This window comes from Hemiscyllium ocellatum, chromosome 34, assembly GCF_020745735.1.
Source record: "Hemiscyllium ocellatum isolate sHemOce1 chromosome 34, sHemOce1.pat.X.cur, whole genome shotgun sequence".
NCBI classification, from domain to species: domain Eukaryota; kingdom Metazoa; phylum Chordata; class Chondrichthyes; order Orectolobiformes; family Hemiscylliidae; genus Hemiscyllium; species Hemiscyllium ocellatum.
Genome location: NC_083434.1, coordinates 30,746,741 through 30,768,006, shown reverse-complemented (window position 1 = coordinate 30,768,006; position 21,266 = coordinate 30,746,741).

Genomic DNA, 21,266 nt, shown 5'->3' with positions numbered 1-21,266 from the left:
TGCCTGAGGCAGGAATTGAACGCGGGTCTCTGGCGCTGTGAGGCAGCAGTGCTAACCACTGTGCCACCGTGCCGCCCACTTTTTTTTTGTTGGAGGGGATTCTGATGGACAGGATTTATATGCATTTGGAAAGGCATGGACTGATTAGGCATAGTCAACATGGCTTTGCATATGGGAAATCATGTCTTACTAGCTTGATTGAGGTTTTTGAAGAGGGAACAAAGAAGATTGATGAAGGCACATTGGTGCACCATGTCTACATGGACTTCAGCAAGGCGTTCAATGAGGTCCTGCATGCTAGAAGGTTAGTAAGGTTAGATCACAAAGGATCTAGGGGAAGCCAGCCAATTGGATAAAAAAATTGGCCTGACGGAAGGAGACAGAGGGTGGTGTAAGAGGATTGCTTTTAAGATTGGATGCATGTGACCAGAGATGTGCTGCAAGGATCGGTCCTGGATCAAATTTTTTTTTTGTTATTTATATAAATGATTTAGATGCGAATATAGGAGGCATAGTTAGTAATTTTGCAGATTGCACCAAAATTGGTGGTGTAGTGGACAGTGAAGAAGATTATCTCAGAGTACAACAGAACCTTGATCAGATGGGTCAATGGGCCGAGGAGTGGCAGATGGAGTTTTTTATTTTGCTAAGGCAAACATAGGGAGGACTTGCACAATTACTTGGGACAAGATCTATAGGCACTTGGAAGCAAATAAACTTATTAGCAATCAACAGCATGGTTTTGTGCTTCGGAGGTTGAGCCTCACTAACTTGGTCGGGTTTTTTGAAGAGGTGAAGAAGTTGATTGATGAGGGAAAAGTGGTTAATGTTGTTAACATGGACATTAGCAAAGCCTTTAACAAGATCCCACATGGTAGACTAGTCCAAAAGGTGAAGTCACATGGCAAGATGGATATTGAACTGGTCTAGTCATAGGGGACACAGGGTAGTGGTGGAAGGATGGTTTTGGAATGGAGGGTTGTGACTATGGTGGTGTTTCATAGGGATCAGTGCTGGGACCTCTGTTGTTTGTGGTCTACATAAATGATTTGGAGGAAAACATGGCTGGTCTAATTAGTAAGTTTGCAGACAATACAAAGATTGGAGGAGTTGTGTACAGTGAGGGGACCTGTTAGAGGATACAGCAGAGTATAGATCAGTTGGAGACATGGGCAGAAAAATGGCAGATGGAGTTTGATCTGGACATAAGTGAGGAGATGCATTTTGGAAGGTCAAGTCATACAGTGAATGGCAGAACACTTAGAAGTATTGATATGCAGAGAGATCTGGGTATGCAGATCTAGAGATCACTGAAGGTGGCAGCATAGGTCGACAAGGAAGGAAAAAAGGCTCATGGCATGCTTGCCTTCATTGGAATGGGCATTAAGTGTAAGGTTAGGTAAGTTATGTTACAGCTTTACAGAACTTTAGTTGGGCAACACTTGGAATATGCCTTCACTACAAGAAGGATGTCGATGCTTTGGAGAGGTACAGAAAAGGCTTGCCAGGATGTTATCTAATATGGGGTATTTTAGCTATGAACAAATATTGGATAGACTGAGTTTGTTTTCACTGGAATGCAGAAGGTTGAGACACAACCTGGTAAAAATTTATAAAATTGTGAATGGCATGGATAGAGTGGAAAGTATGAGACTTTTTCCGTGGATGGAAGGGTCAATTACTAGGGGACACAGGTTCAAGATGGGGGTATAATTAAAAGAGATGTATAAGGCAAGTTTTTCCACATGAAGGGTGGTGACTGCCTGGAATGTGCTCACAAAGGAGGTAGTGGAAGCAGATAAAATAGCAGCATTTAAGAAGCACTGGGATGAATACATGAATTGGAAGGGAATAGAGGGATGCAGATCCTATAAGTGAAGACAGTTTTAGTATAGAAGGGCAAAATGTGTTACGCAGGCTTGGAGGGCTAAAGGGTTTGTTCTTGTGCTATATTGTTTTTTGTTCTTTGTTCTTAATGGTAGGGTTTTGGAGTGTGCTGCCGAACAAAAGAGACCTAGTGTGTAGGTGCATAGTTCCTTGAAAGTGGAGTTACAGGTAGACAGGATGGAGAAGAAGGCATTTGGCATGCTTGGCTTCATTGGTCAGTCCTTTGAGCATAGGAGTTGGGACATCATGTTGCGGCTGTATAGGACATTGGTGAGGCCACTTTTGGAATACTGCACTTAGTTCTGGTTTCCCTGCCATATTGTTAAACTTGAAAAGGTTCAGAAAAGATTTACAAGGATGTTGACAGGATTGGAAGGTTTGATCTATAGGTAGAGGCTGAATAGACTGGGATTATTTTCTTTGGAGTGTTGGAGGGTGAGAGGTGACCTTATAAATTTTATAAAATCATGAGGGGCACGGATAATGTAAAGTGACAATACCTTTTTCCTCGGTGAGGGGAGTCCAAAACTAGGCACAGGTTTAAAGTGAGAAGGAAAAATTTAAAAGGGACCTGAGGGGCAACTTTTTCACACAGATGGTGGTGTGTGAATGGAATGAGCTGCCAGAGGAAGTGGTGAAGAGGGGTACAATTGCAACATTTAAAAGGCACTTGGATAGGTATGTGAACAAGAGGAGTTTTGACGGATATGGGCCAAATGCTGGCTAATATCAGTTTAAGCTTTCTGGTTGGTGTAATCGATTTGGACCAAAGGGTCTGTTTCTGTGCTGTGCAACTCTATGCTTCTAAGATTCTATGACAGTGCAGGAAATAAATTTGTGACTGGAATGAAACAATCCTGGGTCCCAGGTTAAAAGCCTAAACTTAACTTTAAACTGTATATTCTTTTGTCATCCTTTTATATTTGGTGCTTCTCCGCTTTAATTTTTTTTTACCTTGTGTGTATGTTTATTATGCTGGACCTTTTCTATTTTTCTCATATATTTGAACTGTAGATAATAAAATTGCATTTTTATTCACTTAAGAAACCTTGCAATTGACTCATTAACGGTTCTGTGAATTGGTTAACAACATTTTAATTTTTGTGTTAAAAAGAACATAAAAACTTAATTGCCGCCAACTGGAGTTGTTGAAAAGAGTGGAGTCAATTAGAGTCATAGAGATATACAGCATAGAAATTGATCCTTCAGTCCAACTCGTCCATGCCGACCAGATATCCCAAAACCAATCTAGTCCCACCTGCCAGTACCTGACCCATATCCCTCCAAACCCTTCCTATTCATATACCCATCCTGATGCCTTTTAAATGTTGCAATTGTACTAGCCTCCACCACATCCTCTGGCAGCTCACTCCATACACGTACCACCCTCTGCGTGAAAAAGTTGACCCTTAGGTCTCTTTTATATCTTTCCCCTCTCACCCTAAACCCATGCCCCCTAGTTCTGGACTCCCCCACCCCAAGGAAAAAGACTTTGTCTATTTATCTGATCCATGCCCCTCATGATTTTGTAAACCTCTATAAGGTCACCCCTCATCCTCCGACGCTCCAGGGAAAACAGCCCTAGCCTGTTCAACCTCTCCCGATAGCTCAAATTCTCCAACCCTGCAACATCCTTGCAAATCTTTTCTAAACCCTTTCAAGTTTCACAACATCTTTCCAATAGGAAGGAGAGCAGAACTGCATGCATCACTGTGTGAGAACTGTCACTTAACATGATTTTCCCACGAGTGGCCAATTAATGATACGATAGGCAAAGCAGACTTTTGGAGTTGGAAAGCCCATCAAAGACCTTTCAGATTGGAAGCAGCAAAAAGTTATACGGTAGATAAATGAGAGTGAGGGCATCTCAAAATTGTGGCACACTCTATCTAACTTTTAAAACTTTAAATGAAAATGGCCTTGTCGTCAGGCCATCAGTCTGGGGAAAATTCTAGTTGGCTACTGTGGATAGGTCATAATCTTTAAATGGATCAATTGGCTAGCCCTGCTACCCCATGCTGACAAAGCAACGTATAGGCCTGCAATGCAAAATTCTGCACAGCCCCACTCGGTCCCAGCAGTGGCTAAAACTCCAGCACCAAGGTCTTGCAATGAATCAAAAGTTGCCAAGGCCACTCTGCTTCATCCCACCCAGTTCCACAATGTTTTAGATTATATTGTCATGTCAGAGGTCGAACAAAGCTGTTTGTACAGTAGGTTGCAAATCGCAATGCAATTTGGTGTTTTGCAAGATTTCACTTTTTTTAAAGAAAATACATTCAGAACAATAAACAGTCTACCAGGGGTTGAGGAGAGCACAGTCTTTGGAGAATAAACTCTCTTAGGTACCCCAAAGAGGTTTGTGGAGTTCAGTCCCTTCCTTCCCCTATGTACTTGTTTGTGAAAACAACAGTGGATTGTGAGTGAGAAAATTAAGTAATTTTGCAACATCTTAATTGAGCATTGAAAGTTTAGAAAAGCACTACTGTGTTTTAAGGATAAACTTTTTTGTGTCTTTAATGTGCCATAATTCCCACAACACCAATGTTAAAAACGATGTTCTATTTTGAGTTCAGAAAGCCTCACTAGGATTGTTTTAGGAGATTTTTATACTTATGAGCATCACCTTATTAAAGCCCTCAAGACTTTCTTACCCAGGGGTTGTTAAGTTGCCTGTACACTTGGGATGAATCTGGTAAAACTTAAACAAGTAAATTAGTAATGTGTCTTGAGTACAACCTGGAAGATCACATAACTAATTTTATTCACAATTTTGTTTAAAAACCTGCTATCGCACCTGTGTCCATAGCCACAGGGCACCTGACACATTTTTTAAAAAAAGTCATCTGAACCATTATCCTTCAGATACAGTGCAGGAAAAGTATATCCATCTACCCAACCCAAATTTCAAATCATCTTGTCATTGAAATGGGAAATAAAACTACAACAATTTACACTTTGTTGGAAGAACTTCTGTTAGTTTGCAGCATGGTAATATTTTAAGCAGCCATCCCTTTACAGCACTGCTCGAGATATATATATTAAATTTGAATTAATACAGAATAAATTACCAAGGGAAAAATATTTTAGTGTTGGCAAAATGATACACAAGTGGAGCCCACACGTGCAACAGTTAGTAGTCCCTTTGTATATTCGGATAGGAGCCTAAAGGTCATTAGAAGTCACCTTTGCAATTTTGGAAACAAAAATAGAAATTTCTGGAAAAGTTCAGCAGGTCTGGCAGCATGTGTTGAGAGAAATCAGAGTTAATGTTTTGTGTCCATTACTATATCAGATTTGTCTAAAATCAGACAGCCCAGCATCTACAGAGAAAGAAACACTGTCAGTGAGCTGGGTCATCATGCCCTTGCTGAGTGTATTTTTGGTGGCAGGGTGAGCATGTAAAATAGGAAAGGAGCCTAGCCACCAGAAATTGGTACCCATGCACCATATATCAATTAATAATCAATGCTCAGTTGAGGTGGTTAAATATTCAGTTGACTCCAATATTAGCCAAACAGCTGATTTTTTTAAACAAATGTTTAAAAGTGCATGAAGGTTTGTGGTACCAACTTTGGAGGGTACCCTTTGGACTTCAGCTCCCCAGCTAATACCCACTTCCATCCTTACTGTTCTGTATTTAATATCCACCACTGCATCCATCCCCAAGGTGGCTAAAACCTTCTTACTTCCAATACTAGGAGAAAGTGAGGACTGCGGATGCTGGAGATCAGAGCTGAAAAATATGTTGCTGGAAAAGCACAGCAGGTCAGACAGCATCCAAGGAGCAGGAGAATCGATGTTTCAGGCATAAGCCCTTCTTCAGGAATTCTCCTGCTCCTTGGATGCTGCCTGACCTGTTGCGCTTTTCCAGCAACACATTTTTCTTACTTCCAATACTCCCTATTGTTTGAGTGTGGAGATTAACTGAGAATTAATCCTGGATTTGTTGCAGTCCCAGCAACCACAGTATGGATTTTAATGCCACTGAGAGGCAGGAGTCCAAATATTCGCTAATATAGCCAATTGATACTCATTATGGCTACAGGGCGTTATATAATTTAACTGAAAGGCCTATATAATCTCCTGAAAATACAACATGGTAAAATGTTATAGCAAATAAGCAAACAGACAGTGAACTGGCAGAAGTAGATTTTCTGCATCTTAAAGTTCTGCTACCCTTTGTTTAGGTTCAACAGACTTTAACTGGGGAGGAAAAATCAAACATGATCTATAAGAGGTGGCCAATTCATTACAGTCAATGTCCGCCCAATGTTCTTTCTCCTACCTTTAATATAAATGCATGATTACTTTCTGGGAGCTAAAAAATATTTTTTATATAAGCCAGGGAAACATTGAGCTTAATTAGATCAGGCTGTGATATCTCTGATGCAATCCCTCACATTTAGCCCGATCCCCCGTGCTGCAGCTTTTTTCCGAATCAAAGCTACCTGCTGCTCTTCCCAGATGATTGCAAGTAGGATAAAAAAAAATCTGAGAAGAAACTCAGCAAACATCTGCTACAGAGCTGCTTGTGAAACACCAGCTTTGCTGCTGGATTCTTTTTTCTGTTAAAATGCTATAAACCTCAAAGTTTACCACAGGAAAAAAATAACTCGCTTGTAAGTCAAACTCAGATCTGTATTTCTTGAACAAATAGTGTCATATTATGTTTCACAGTGCAGAAAACATAACATATCTGATCAGAAGCATGTTGATTATCAGAGCTTAATCCAAATGATACCAAGGATATATAGCACATGCTTAAGCTATACATCCTAACAGATGATATCAGCATTTATGCTCCACATGATCCTCCTGCCAACATTCCTCATTTAAATCTATCATTGTATCCATCCACTCCCTTCTACCTCATACATTTGTCTAGCTTTCCCTTATTAATATTATTCCTCCTGGTTGTGAGTTCCATAGTCTTATCACTCCTGGGTGAAGACCTTTATTCAGAATACCCTATTGGATTTCTTTGCGGCTATCTTGTTTAGGCAGCCTTCAGATATACTCTTCATCGCAAGGAGAAGAAATTCTCTGTATCCACTCTCTGAGAACCTTCTGTAATATTAAATACTTCAAAAATGTTACCTTGTCAATATGTTGTTGAAATGAAAAATCCAGCCTTTTCTACTCAGTCAGGAGCCTGTGAGGAATAATGAGGTTAGTTGCAACTGAAAACAATAAATCAATTTGATCAGTTAGAATATGGAACCAGAGCTGATCACAATCTAAACAAGACAGTGTAGCTTTCTCCCACTATTGAGCAAGTGTGGCGTTGAAGCAAATACACTTTAAGATAAGTGGATAGTTTCTGAAAGTAAAAGTTAACTCTGTTTATGTTAGTGTTTGATCTAAATAGGTAATGTAACAGTAAGCTCCTGGAATAACAGTTCTTTTCAAAACAGTTTTGCCTTTGACAAGGTAGACCAAGGTTTTGTCTTATTTTGGAATTTTACTTTCTCCAAAATTATTTGCAGATGCTAATTTGTAATAACTAGGATGTTCCTTGCTGTAAAGGCACTAGTTGGTTCTATTTGAACGTTTTTAATGTTTTACTTGTGGAATTGATTGGCATTTGGCACGAAAGTTGAAAAAGAATGAAATGTACATTGAGTTTTGTTAATTTTAAATATGTACAGTGAGATGCTACCATCTAAAATTGCACAACAATTTCACTCATGTCAGATATCCCTGTAATAGACAAAACAGAGTGCACACTACTTAATAGAGAATAACCTACAACCATAGGAAAATATGAAGAGAAATGTTAATAAAAGTGTCATTACTGACAAATAGTATTCTGGAGGCAGTTGGTCCAGTCCATACGACCACATCACAGGCTTATTTCTGCTAATCATATTTTTGTGCCCTGGTTCATTATCAATTGCATGTGTTGTGATTCTATATTTCCATATGTCTAAAAAGGAAACACATTTAATGCCTGGAAAACTGTACCTGCTATGATATATGTGCACAGCCAACCTATGAAATTGTGTATTCAAAGTGCTAATCTGGAAAATTCCTGCATCCACTATTTTAATGAGGTGTTAATCCAGGCACTTTGAAATAAGCAGATGTAGGAATGTGTTAACAAATGTGTTAAGCAGTTCTCAATTACTGTGACCAACAATAACTTCATTACTACCACAAACAATAATTTCTTTCTTCATGTATTTGGAAAGGCAAGGACTGATTAGGGATAGTCAACATGGCTTTGTGCGTGGGAAATCATGTCTCACAAACTTGATTGAGTTTTTTGAGGAAGTAACAAAGAGGATTGATGAGGGCAGAGCAGCAGATGTGATCAATATGGATTTCAGTCAGGCGTTCGACAAGGTTACCCATGGGAGATTGATTAGCAAGGTTAGATCTCATGAAATACAGTTTGAATACAGAACTGGCTCAAAGGTAAAAGACAGAGAGTGGTGGTGGAGGATTGTTTTTCAGACTGGAGACCTGTGACCAATGGAGTGCCACAAGGATCAGTGCATTGTCCTCTACTTTTTGACATTTACATAAATGATTTGGATGCGAGCATAAGAGGTACAATTAATAAGTTTGCAGATGATACAAAATTGCACAGCGAAGAGCGTTACCGCAGATTACAACAGGATCCTGACCAGATGGGCCAATGGGCAGAGAAGTGGCAGATGGAGTTTAATTCAGATAAATGTGAGGTGCTGCATTTTGGGAAAGCAAATTTTAGCAGGACATATACACTTAATGGTAAGGTCCTAGGGAATATTGCTGAACAAAGAGACCTTGGAGTACAGGTTCATATCTCCTTGAAAGTGGAGTCACAGGTAGATAGGATAGTGAAGAAGGCATTTGGTATGCATTTCTTTATTGGTCAGAGTATTAAGTACAGGAGTTGGGAGATCATGTTGCAGCTTACAGGACATTGGTTAGGCCACTGTTGGAATATTGCGTGCAATTCTGGTCTCCTTCCTATTGGAAAGATGTTGTGAAACTTGAAAGAGTTCAGAACAGATTTTCAAGGATGTTGCCAGGATTGGAGGATTTGAGCTATAGGGAGAGGTTGAATAGGCTGGGGTTGTATTCCATGGAGTGTTGGAGGCTGAGGGGTGACCTTATAGAGGTTTATAAAATTATGAGGGGCATAGATAGGATAAATAGACAAAGTCTTTTCCCTGGGGTCGGGGAGTCCAGAACTAGAGGGCATAGGTTTAGGGTGAGAGGGGAATGATATAAAAGAGACCTAAGGGGCAACTTTTTCACACAGAGGGTGGTATGTGTATGGAATGAGCTGCCAGAGGAAGTGGTGGAGGCTGGTACAATTGCAACATTTAAGAGGCATTTGGATGGGTAAATGAATAGGTGGGGTGCTGGCAGGTGGGACTAGATTGGGTTGGGATATCTGGTCAGCATGGACAGGTTGGACCGAAGGGTCTGTTTCCATGCTGTACATCTCTATAACTCTATAAGGTTTATAATTAGAAATGGAGGGAATTTAAGACACCCAAACCCGATCTCATACAGCAGGATGAGGAGATGGCAAAAATGCCAATGAATACTCCCTCTTCACACCAACTCTCAAAATGAAGCTACTCTTTTTAACAGGACAACCCTGGAATGCATGGGAGTACCTAGTTCAATTATGGAGGTCAGTCTTTGATGGTCCAAGACAGTTGTGGAAATCCTCTGAGAATTTTTTGCCAAGCAATATCTATCCAGAGGACAATCTGAGACCAGAGGAAAGGTATTTTTCTTTGAATTATTTTGTTTCGTTTTCAGCCACAAGGAGTAGGAGTACTGCTCTAGCCCCAAAAAATAAATCTTGTGTCTCCTGTCCTTGGGGTTTCCCTCCCACTCTTAAAATGGAGTAGAATCTCCTAAATCTCGCATTGGATTACAAACCATTCCTTTGGCACTCCAGTGGTCACTTTTTGTCACCTGAACCTGTGCTTTCACCATCAAATAGATACTGTGCTCTGCCGAGTTCCATAACAAGATTGATTGCAATTGTGTGAATTTAACCTGGCTGTTAAAATCCAGCATCGGAAAGTGTGCCACTGGAAAAGCACAACAGTCAGGCAGCATCCGAAGAGCAGGAGAGTTCACCTTTCAGGCATAAGCCTTTCATCATAAGGGCATCAGCTCTCAGATGCTGCCTGTCCTTCAGTGCTTTTCCAGAGCCAAATTTTCGACTCTGCCTCTCCAGCATCTGCAGTCCCCACTTTTTCCTAACTGTTAAAATCCAGCCTCTGCTCAACATTGGCATTTACACTTATCATTCTCCAGCCATTTCTACGACTATCATGTCCAAATTTGGGTGGGATAATCAAAGAGAATTCTGCCAACTGCCTCATTGCAAGTGATATTGAAGCAGAAATGATACCGTTCTGAAATGCACTTAGGCAAACATTTGAAAGAATATAAAGAGTTATTGGGATATAACTGCAGGAAAACGAGATTCAAGGATATAGCACAAGTTCATTCAGTTAAATCCCTTCCTGCAATGTTTCAATGCATTAAAGCAAAGATGGCATCCAAAGACGGAAGAGGTAACCACAACTAAGAAGGACACTAGAAATTGCAACATCAAATCTCTACACCGGCACCAGACAGGTACAAAAAGTGTTAGAAGGATTTAAAATAAATATGTAAACTTACTTGACTAGAGTTAATGAATATAGAGGTAGATTGTAAATGGCTCTTGCTATAATCCTACCTTACCTTACTGGAAGTGAAATATGATCGACTGACCTTGAAATTATACCTTGAAATCACTTCCTCAACCCCAACTTCGTTCAATCTAATCACAATTGTACCTTCTCACACTGATACACACACCAGCCTCTCAGACCTCTAGCTCTCACCCTACTAACACCAATGGAGGTGTTTTCTTACGAATTATGTGAAAAGTGCTTTAATGCTATCTCTTATCAGTTATTTTGAAATGCATGCTTTACTTTGCATGTACTTTGGATGCAGTGAATTTTGACTCTACAATCACTGACATGAAGATACCACATTCGCTATTATTATTATTAATAATGAATACATTTATAACTATAAAAATGTTAAATTACTGATGACAAGGCAAGATTTGTATGCAGCTATAAACCTAAAGCAGTAACATATATTTTTAATATGAAATTACTTATCCTAATGTAGAAACTGACCTTACTCAAACAAGTATATCAGAAGATTTGCCTCTGGGAAAGCAATTGTAAATCTAAAAGAAAATAATTGCTTAAGCTTTATATCATCGTATACTTACAATAACAATGGAGTCCAAATATTTAACACTAACAGCAAAGATGAGATTAAGTTCCACATTTCTTCATAAATGGCTTTTGTGCAACAGTTTAGAACCAGCTCCCAGGCTTTTATTGCCATTAAAAAGCAGAGGAAAAAAAAGTCAAATTAATGAAAATTTCCAGAGTTTAAAACTTTAATTATGGACTGAATCTTTTTTTTGGCATAGTGAGAGTCAGGTCAAGTTTGGTGGTCTGATGTTTGCTGAGAGGTATAACGGCTTTCTTGTGATACCTTATCAAACTCATTGCAATAATTGGTGTTTGAGCCTTATGATGAGAATTGTGTCTAGTTTCCGTTCCACTTCACCATGCGATGTTCCCAGAGCAATTCATCACTCACCAATGATCCCAAATTAGTTGGCACTGCCACCATTTTTAAAAGGGCATTATGCAGTCTGAAACTGCCTTGCGTGGTTCCTGATATTTGCCCCAAATGCAAACAGAGGGAAATTGGTGTCCCACCCTGTTGGGAGTGTAAAGGATAAGAAAAGTGCACTTGCTCTTTTCCCAAAACCAGCAGTGGATGCCATGACACCAGACCACAACAGCCTGGTCTGAGGTGGCCACCTAGGTTAGTGCAATCTTAGCTGTCTGGAGGAATGCTCAGTGCTGCAGGAAGAAGGCCAATGTTCTTCTCTACCCTGCCAGCATAGATGTCACCATCTTCTGATACTACACAGTCAAACTGTCTACACAACTATCCCCACCTCCCAGCAAGCGTCATGCTCTACCACTGTCACTAATACTTTCAAAGTCTTCCTCACTCACCTATCCCAACTTTTGACACCACTCCCCTGCACACACCCTCTGTGCAGCCTTCTCATTTTCTGGTAATAGCTGTGCTACCCACTTTTCATTATCCGCGATATGTATCTCTCTGTCATGCCAGGAGCAAAACAGCCCACAATAGGCCAGAAGGACTCAGGATGGGTGTTGGTGTGTTGACCGTCATTTGATTCTGCATACCTCAACAGCAGAGGATTTTGACTTTGACCACACTGAGCAGAGTCTGGACTGGTATTGGAAGCTACCTTCGGCTTACAACATTGAGATAGAGAATCAGAAATGATCAGAAATGAATGGTGGAGCAGAGTTAAAGGACCAACTAGCTTACTCCTGTTCCTAGCCTTGTATCTATGTAGACTTTATCTGGACTGAGACCTGCTGACAACTGTGGCAAGCTTCCTGGCTTTGTGCCTGCATTAATAGCACAACAAAATAGTAATAATATGACTGGTATCGCTGACTGAGAAGGCAATACACAAAAAGACCAGACAATGCAAGGCAAGGATGCTGTGAGCATCCAGGTATGCCCAGAGTGAATGAGTTCTATGAAAGTGAGTGAAGAGTCTGGAAATACAGCCTGGTCGAGTGTATGTGCTAGGTGCATATCCCTGTGTGCAACAGTCCTTTCTACAACATTACAGTGATAATTGCTGGTTCAGCCCAAGGTGCGTCATTGAAGTCCAGAAGCATCCTTTGAGGTTTCATAGAGACTGGCACATCTTAGATGCCAATATCCATGGACATTGAGTGTGTGTATAGTGCCCATGGAATGTGTCCGAGATTTTGGTGTCCAGTATCCAACAAGGAGGTCCTTTGGCCCAAGTGCTGAGTTGAACCACCAAGAACATTCTCTAGTTTCCATGTCAACTTTTCCCAGTGATTAGATTGAATGGCAAATTGGGCTGTTAAGACCATTAACAAATAGTAATGTGCATCAATCAGAAAATTGTTGCTGCCTCGTAAGAATTTCATCATGCTACTGGGAAAAGGTGAAGAAGATGCAGCGAGATGATCTTGATATTAAGATGGACTTTCAAACATCTCACCATAGCTCATGTTGCTCAGAGTCTGTTAAGTATCTGCACTATATCTAATAAATCTTCATTTCAATGTTAACTGCTTCTGAGTACAGCTTGTCAACTCCTTCAGCTTGTAAGGTGGGTCCGTGAATTGCTTCACAAACAGGTAAGTGATTGGCAGAGCTGCAAATCTACACAGTTTTAGGAATCCTGCTAATTTTCCATCAAGTGGTTCTTAGCTTATCATGAAATACACATTAGATGCAAATTTGTTTTTCTCCTCTACAGCTTCTCGGAAACCTGTCACTCAACTCTCACAATCTGACAACATCACTGGGGAAATTGATATGTATTTTTCTCAAAACAACCATGTTCTTCCTCCCCTTTCTAGCTCAATACGGTACTACCACCAGCTGCTATTCCTCTGGTAAAATAGGCACATAATTTTTCACTGCTCAGCCAGAAATTGAAGCAAATATTTCTTCACCACAACTATTTTGACTGGGATTTGAACCTTCCCACACATGAATGTCAAGGAAAACAGATCTACTGACAGAAGATGAAGAATTACATGGACCAACTGGACAGCCAAGAGGCAGAGTCCATGTTATTTTTCAACTTTAACATGAATCACAAAACACATCTACCTTTTACTGCTGCAAGCACAACCTGAATTTGTTTCCTATTGAAAAAAAACTTGCATTTATAGTATACTTTTCATAACTGCCAGACATCTCAAAGTGTTTTGCAGCCAATTAAGCAAGTGGTTTAAGTGTAGTCACTGTTCTAATCTACATAACACTGAAGAAAAATTGTGCATTGCAAGTTCCCACAAACAGCAATGTCATGATCTCTTTTTTGAGATGTTGCTGAGGGATTATCATTGGTCAGGACACCAGGTATAAGTTCCCTACTTTTCTATGAAGTAATGCCATGGATACCTTTACAACCACCTCAACGATCAGGTATCCCTTAGTTTAACATCCCATCTCTACCAGTCATGATTTGGAGATGCTGGTGTTGGACTGGGATGTACGAAGTTAAAAACCACACAACACCAGGTTATAGGCTAACAGGTTTAATTGGAAGCACGCTAGCTTTCGAAGCAACACTCCTTCATCAGGTCACATTGGAAGCTAATGTGCTTCCAATTAAACCTGTTGGACTATAACCTGGTGTTATGTGATTTTTAACCTTGTACGTCTCTACCAGAGCAGCACTCCCTCTGTACTGCACTCCCTCTGTACTCCATTGAGTGTCATCTTTATCTTTGCTTGCAGGAATGGGATTTATACCTGGAACCTTCTGACTCAAAAGTGAGTGTGCTTCCAACTGAGACATTGTGGCCTCAATGGAAAAGCATTTCGGGTGAAAATCATAAACAACAGCTGTTCAAAACAGTCTGTTTTTCACCACAACCACATTTCTTCATCACTTGTGAAAAAAAGGAAACAATCTATTGCTATGAGATCATTTTTATTTGCTGCCATTGATCAATGTCACCTCTCATGTTTATCTTTGTTTGAAAAAAGATCAGAATAGAACTGAAAAAGGATCATCAAAATCTAACCACATACTATAGAAAAATGCAACAGATACTAGTAATCTGAAACACAGAAAATATTGGAAACACCTAGCATCTGTGAAGTGAACGGGAAAAGTTTTCCAGTGTGGACCCTACACCCTGTGAAGGATCCACACGAGGAGTCTTTATTCTTTCTTAAGATACTGTCCATTCTGCTGTGCTTTTACAGCATGTTCTGCTTATGTTCCAGATATAATGTAATTTGTGCAAATGTTTAAATGAAGTTTTGGTACAGATTGTGAGTGGACCATATCTGCAAATAGTATTGGCCAGTGGAAATCACTGATATAATGAAATTCGACAGAAAATTAAGCAAATTATATGTATTTCCCGTTTAATTTTTCTCATATTGTACAGATTTGGGTGAGAATTCCTTTGGCCTCAGTGGGTAAAGTCATAAGTTAAATTAGTCCAACCATCAAATTAGTAAACATGTTTTTCAGAACAAAAATAAGGAAAACGTGTACAACTATATTTATAATGTGCTGCACCTAGCAACCAGAGAAATCTTATCCCCAATGTTTTTTAATATTGAGATAAACTAAATTTCATCACTGTTATTGTGTTAGGGCAAACAATTATTTTTCAAATTGATTCTTTGTATTTGCATTGAGGATGAAGACAAAAACTATTTCATTGGAGTAATTTTGAACATTCATAAATTATTCTAAATTCTGGCGAATTTTTGGGTCCCAATGTTCTGTTTTTGTATTGAATAAAATGGTTTTCAATCAGAAAAATGCGCTGTTCTGAGATTTTAGATCTGTTAATATAATAAAGCTACCCATTACTATTGAGACAGATGCATATTCTGGAGCTTTTATTGCATAAAAATTTACAAGGGTTTCCAAAATTCAGGTTATTAGGCTCAAAACAGATTGGCAGGCAAATAAAAAAGGATTAAGATGGAACAATGTAAAGTTCTGGGTTCAAGCAATTCCAATCCAATTTCCCATTCTTAAAAATAAAGTAAATATATTTTGAATCAAAATTATGTATTTCATATATTCAACATGTTGCTAACTAGGGTAAAAGTAGTTGTGCATTTGGAAGGATCACGTCAAGGAAAAATATATAATTTTCAGAAGAAATGCGGTTTCTACCTTTAAAGTGCCAAGTTTCATTCGAGATTTGACATTGCCTTGTAATGACTGATTCGAAGTACAGAGCTGGTGTGAAAAATTGCACGTATTGGTAGATATAAGCTTCATATCTGACAGGAGTCTACAATCTTCACCTTATCCGAATAAATGTTTACTCTCTGGTTTATCGCTTTGTAAACCTGTATGTGAAGAAAATGCCTGATAATGCCGGATTTATTTCTCTGCTATTGCACTTTTCTATATCAGTAATTATGTGAATGTTTCAAATGCGTTATCAGTTATTAAAAATCAAAAACTTTATTAATTTACATGGATTACATCACTTTTTGTTAGCATACTTAGGTGGAGGCTCAGTATGAATAAAAATAACCCTTAGCATTCATTTGTAAACAAATTATTCCAACAATGCATGGGACAATCCTATGTTGAAATGGTGTGGTGCAAAATTCTGACCTAGGTTACTAACAGCCATAGTGACTATCAATAAGCTGTGTGAATAGGTTTAAATCATTGGACCCATTGAGTTTGCTCCACAGTTCAATTAGGTCATGGCTGATCTGATAACCCTCAGCTTCACTTTCCTGCCTTTTCCCCATAACCCACAATTCACTTACTGTTTAAAATGGCTGTCATAGCTTTAAATATACTTATTGACTCAACATCTACTGCTCTCTGTGGTAAAGAATTCCACAGATTCACGGAGTGAAAATCTTTCCTCCTCTCTGTTTTAAATGGACAATCCCTTACTCTGAGATTATGCTTTTTGGTCCTCGATTCTCCCACAAGGGAAAACAACATCTCCATATCTATTCTTGAGAATCTTATAATGGTACACGTCAAATTTCTCCTCATAATAAAATCCTTCAATGCATGGAATCAACTTAATGAAACTTCTTTGACCTTCTCTAGACTGCTGTACTTTTATCCTGTGTAAGGGGACCAAAATTATTCACAGTATTTCAGGTCCTGTCCACTTAGTTCTTTGTAAAGTTTTACCCAAAGCTTCCTGTTTTCAATAAACCATTCCCTTTGAAATAAATGCCAAGAGTTCATTTGCCTTTTCTATTACCCACTGAACTTGAATGCTAGCTTTCTGTGATTCATGTATGAGGACACCCAAATTCCTCTGTAGCTACATTTTTTGTAGTCTAGTATAGTCTAAGGGAGCCAACAGAGCTATGTAATAGTGCCGAGATATACAAGTAAAGTGAAATGAAATCAAATTAATATAAAATTAACAGAAAAAACCTGATATTCAAGAGAAGCCCATTCAGAATGATGTCAGGAGGCAGGAACATTTTCACCAGTCGATATATGATAACACCGTTGTAATAGTTTTATCCATGGCGTATCAGAAAGCATTCAAATATTGAAGGCATTGCTTGATTTAAGATAACCCATTCCATAAAGATTCATGGCACTCTTTATTATGAAATGCTGTTTTTCAATGCATTGTATTTTCTGCTTCTAGCTAATGCAGCAGAGCTTCTGCTTTGCTTTGTGTAGAGTTTTCCCTTCTGCGTACAGGAATGAGAGGACCTTAAAGATGAAAAATCTACTCCTGATGCAAATTTCCCCTAAATAGTGCAGAACAAACTCCCCAAGCAATTAAAACTAGGTTCCATCTGCTCTTTGCAAAGAGAGAATATTATAGAAGCTGGCAAGTTAAGATATTGTTCATATTTCAAAGGGGTTAAATGATTATGATGCATCTCAAGAAATTCTCTACTGTCAGTGGAAAACTAACATTGGTTTATTGACACTGTTTAAGGATACATGCTTTACAAATTTGAGTGAGTTTTTTGAAGAGGTGAGCAAGAAAATCGATGAATGCAGAATGGTAGACAATGTCTACATGGACTTCAGCAAGGTCTTTGACAAGGTTCCACATCTAGACTGATTAGTAAGGTTAGATCACATGGAATTCAGGGACAGCTAGCCAATTGAATACAAAATTGGCCTGATGGTAGGAGACAGAGGGTGATTGTAGAGGGTTGTTGTTCAGACTGGAGGTCTGTGATCAGTGGTGTGCTGCAAGGATCGGTGCTGGGCTCACTGCTTTTTGTCATTTATACAAATGAGTTGGATGAGAATATGGGAGGCATGGTTAGTAAGTTTTCGGATGACATCAAAATTGGTGGTATAATGGACAGTGAAGAAGGTTATCTCAGTGTACAATAAGATGTTGATCAACTGGGCCAGTGGGCTCAGGAATGGCAGAAGGAACTTAATTCAGATAAATGTGAGATTTTGCATTTTGGAAAGACTTACACAGGTAATGGCAGGAGTCTGGGAAATGTTATTGAACAGTGAGACCTCGGGGTGCAGGTACATAGTTCTTTGAGAGTGGCATCACAGGTAGAAAGGATGGTGAAGAATGCATTTGGAACACTTGTCTTCAATGGTCAGAGTACTGAGTATAGGAGTTGGTATGTCATGTAACAGTTGTATAAAGCATTGGTAAGGCAACGTTTGAAATACTATGTACAATTCTGGTTACTCTCCTACAGGAAGAAAGGGCGTAAAAAAAAATTACAAGGAGTTACTGTGACTGGAAGGTTTGAGTTATAAGGAGAGGCCGGATACACTGTGACCTTCTTCCCTGGAGCATCGGAGGATGAGGGATGACCTTATAGAGATCTACAAAATCATGAGGGGCATAGAAAAAGTGCAATGCCAAGACTTTTTTCCCACGGTAGGGGAGTCCAAAAAGAGAGGGCATAGGTTTAAAGTGAGAAGGCAAACATTTAAAAGAGACTTGAGGGATAACTTTTTAGACAGAGGGTGATGCGTATATGGAAAAAGTTGTCACAGAAAGTGGTAGGGGCAGGTGCAATTGCAACATTTAAAAGACATTTGGATGGGTACATGCTTAGGAAAGATATCGACAGATATGAGCCAAACGCAGGCAAAAGTGACTAGTTCAAGAAACCTGTTTGGCATGGACGAGTTGGGCTGAAGGACCTGTTTCCGTGGTGACTGACTCCATGATTCTATGACATATTTCAGACTCAACGTATACTCTAAGCTGCAGATTTTGAAAGTGATGTGTTGGTAATCAGTGTTCTTTTTATTGGTGCTTTTTTTACTTGTAATAGTCATCAGCTCCTCTGATCTATTTATTTCTAATAGCTCTGGCTAAAGCTACATATTCAATCAATGAAACTATCAAGCATGACTCAAAAGCAATGAAGTCAAAAGTGTTTTACAGCAGTGCACATTCAAAATATGGCAACAACATGAACCCATTAGTAGATATTTAGCAATCCAACATAATCAAACAACTAGTGATGCTCACAGGCTACATACAATATCATTAAAAGACAGTCATAATTAGATCAATATAAAAAGGAAAATAGTCTTAACAAAAAAAAGCCATTAGCCCACCAACCATGATATGTTTGAGATACTTATGTACATGTTTACTTCATGGCACTTTTGCAACTCATGATTTATGTCATATTAACATATGTCACTATTTATGTAATGCAATTTATATAAAAGAAAACACCAGTCAATTTGCAAGTGACAGATCTTTTTATATGATTCACCTCCCCATCCCTCAATAGTTGTCAATGTTTTGTGAATTAATATCAATACAAAGAATATTCCTACACATGTTGTTATCTGTTAAGAGAACCCATGGACTTAGTCGACTGCTGGTAACTGATAACCAAGAACCTGATTCCAAATATTGGTGCTTCTTTGCCTATGTGCTATAAGGTGTATCATTCTTAATTCTCAGGACAGGGAAAATCTGTCCTCATGCAAAATGGACACATCAATCAAATAGGTTATGTAAAAGCTTTCAGAATCAGATATTTGATTACTATGTTTAACTTACAAATCTAAAATAAGAACTTAAACTTGACAATTAAATAATCATGTAAGGAATAGCAGCAGCATGACCCCTCAAGTCAATAAGATCATGTCTGATCTTTTACATCAAGTTCTTGCTGCTTACTTTTTGTGCTCCTTCTCTGCAGCTTCAACATTGTATTTCTCACTCTCTTCTATCACTTTATGAACTTCTTATGCCTGTACTGCATGCAAAAGAAAACTTTTCACTGTACGTAGGTACATGTGACAATAATAAATCAAATCAAATCAGAAGTATCCCTTCATTTCATTAATGCTCAAAAAGAGTGTCTATCTGTCTTGACTTGACTCAATGCCTGAGCAGTCACAGCCCTCTGGGGTAGAACAGTATGAGACTTTACAATCTTCTCCTCATCTTAGTCTGTAGAGGTCATCACTTACCCTGAGACAGTAAGGCATGGTTTTATATTTTCTAGCTGGCAACACAGACTCTCAGCATCTACTTTGGCAAGCCTCATAAATACCACCTTTCATTCTTCTAACCACCAAAACATATAGCTCCATTTTACTCACTCTCTTACACAAGAATCAACATTTTTTTGCATTTCCTGGAAGACAAGTTTATCCTTCCACTGGTAAAGAGGCCAAAATTTTACAAATTACTCCAGATGTAATCTCACCATTGTCTTTTATAATTCGTTACTCGTTTAGAATACAGACATAGGATCTCTACAGTGCAGAAAGACTGCACTGTCTCTCTGAAGAGCATCCCTCAAACCCACCTCCCACTTCACTCCTGTAACCCCGCATAGATATTTAATGTGCCCAGCTCACCTAACCTGTTTATCCTTGGAAACCAAAGGGCAATTTATTTTTAGCATAGCTAATCCACCTAGCCTGCACATCCCTGGACACTATGGGCAATCTGGCAAGGTCAATCCACCTAAACTACACATCTTTGGACTGTGGGAGGAAATTGGAGCACAAGCTTTACAAATGTGGAACAGTGACTCTTGAAGACTGCAAATAATACTGGTAGCACAGGGGTCCATGAATCTTAATGGCCTGTTGTCCAGGATTGCTGCCTGCAATACTCTTCTTGCCAACAGAAGAGAATAGCATTTATACATAGTTAAAATTGCATAACACCAGGTTATAGTCCAACAGGTTTATTTGGAAGCACTAACTTTTGGAGTGCGGCTCCTTTATCAGGTGTTTATGAATGCTAGTGCTTCCAAATAAACCTATTGGACTATAACCTGGTGTTGTGTGATTTTTAACTTTGTCCACCCCAGTCTAACACTGGCACCTCCAAATCATGCCAATTTATATATAGACAGCCCCCTGTTGGAGACCATCATCAACCTTTTTAGAGCTTTTTAATTGACTGAATTTAAACTCCACCAACTGCCATACTGGGATTTGAATCATGCTGCAACTGCATTAGCAGGGCCTCTGGATTTCTAACCCAGTAATATTCCCACCATTACCCCTTCAAGTCCCCTTTTATGCGATCAAGATATTCATTCAATCAATATTCTCCCTATGTCTATTCTTAACTTTACCAATTAGCATAATATTGACAGCAATTGCCTGAATGTTGCTCCACTTGCTCCATTGAGTCTAACCCTTTTATACAGACTTTACCACTAAACAATCTTATCACTTGTTGAGACTGACCCTTAGCACACCGCAACATTTAAGCAGCTGTTTCTGTGAAAGTCACAACAGAGGCTGATGGACATCCTGTAAACACTGGCCTCAAAAGCTT